Genomic DNA, 1006 nt, shown 5'->3' with positions numbered 1-1006 from the left:
AGAAGTGCACAGGAAGGCAACCAAATTGTTCATTTTAAATAAACCAGCTTCTTTCAAGGGACTGTTCATGTGATTTGCACAGCTGGTGGCTCCCTGGGGCTAGAGATCCAAGTCAGATGCCAGCTCCTTGAGTAGGGAACCAGGCTGAAGAACACTACCAGACTGGGAGTCCAGGGGAAGAACATGTGTGTGTAAGGAAACAGTTGGCAAGAATCCTGCAACAGCCCTGTAAATGGTTCAGATTCACATTGTGACTGCAGAGCAGAATAGAGACTGGCTGAAGGACTGAATATAGGACAGACAGGAAGAGGTGAAAGTGTCTGTTCAGGTTGGATGAGTGGGTGTTACTGACTAACATGAGAGTCTGGGAGGGTGCTAACCAGCTTAGCGTTAAACTGCAAGTGGATCTTCTGTTATCACAGGAGACTGGGACATTAAAAATAATTCACTTTCTCATTTAAAATATAAAAGGCTCAGTTTGCCAGTGACATAAACAGTGTGTATGTTGATTAGAAAAATGGGTGAGCAGTATGTAGTGGGCCAGCTATTAATTTATCACTCAGTGGCGGCGCAAATATGTAATTGGGGCTGGATTAGTAGGTACAAGCAGCTTGGGCAACATCAGTTGACCCCCTCATCAAACGTCTGGGACTAACTTTGGCCTTCCTTCAGTGAGCACTTTGCTTATGGGATTTCTGCCTTAGTAATTTCTTGCAAGAAATGTAAACCTTGTAGGGGAAGGATTCCAGGGGTCCCCTTGCCTGTGTGTAGTTTTGTAAAATCTTTGCTATTTGGTGAACTCTGATGCATCGCACATAATTATGTATTTACATTTCTGAAGCATCTCCCTGGGCCAGGGACAAAAAGCACCTTGGCAGGAATGATTTAGCTTTAATCATGGGGGGGGGAGTTGAATATCATGAAAGGCCAAGAAATCCTTCACTTCTAACCATGGTAAACTCTTTCTATTGCCTACAGAATCAAGCCACATAAGCAGGTACTTGAC

The sequence above is a fragment of the Gavialis gangeticus genome, unplaced genomic scaffold, assembly GCF_001723915.1.
Source record: "Gavialis gangeticus isolate Ggan-Ray unplaced genomic scaffold, GavGan_comp1, whole genome shotgun sequence".
In the NCBI taxonomy this organism is placed as follows: Eukaryota; Metazoa; Chordata; order Crocodylia; family Gavialidae; genus Gavialis; species Gavialis gangeticus.
This window is presented reverse-complemented; position numbering follows the sequence as displayed.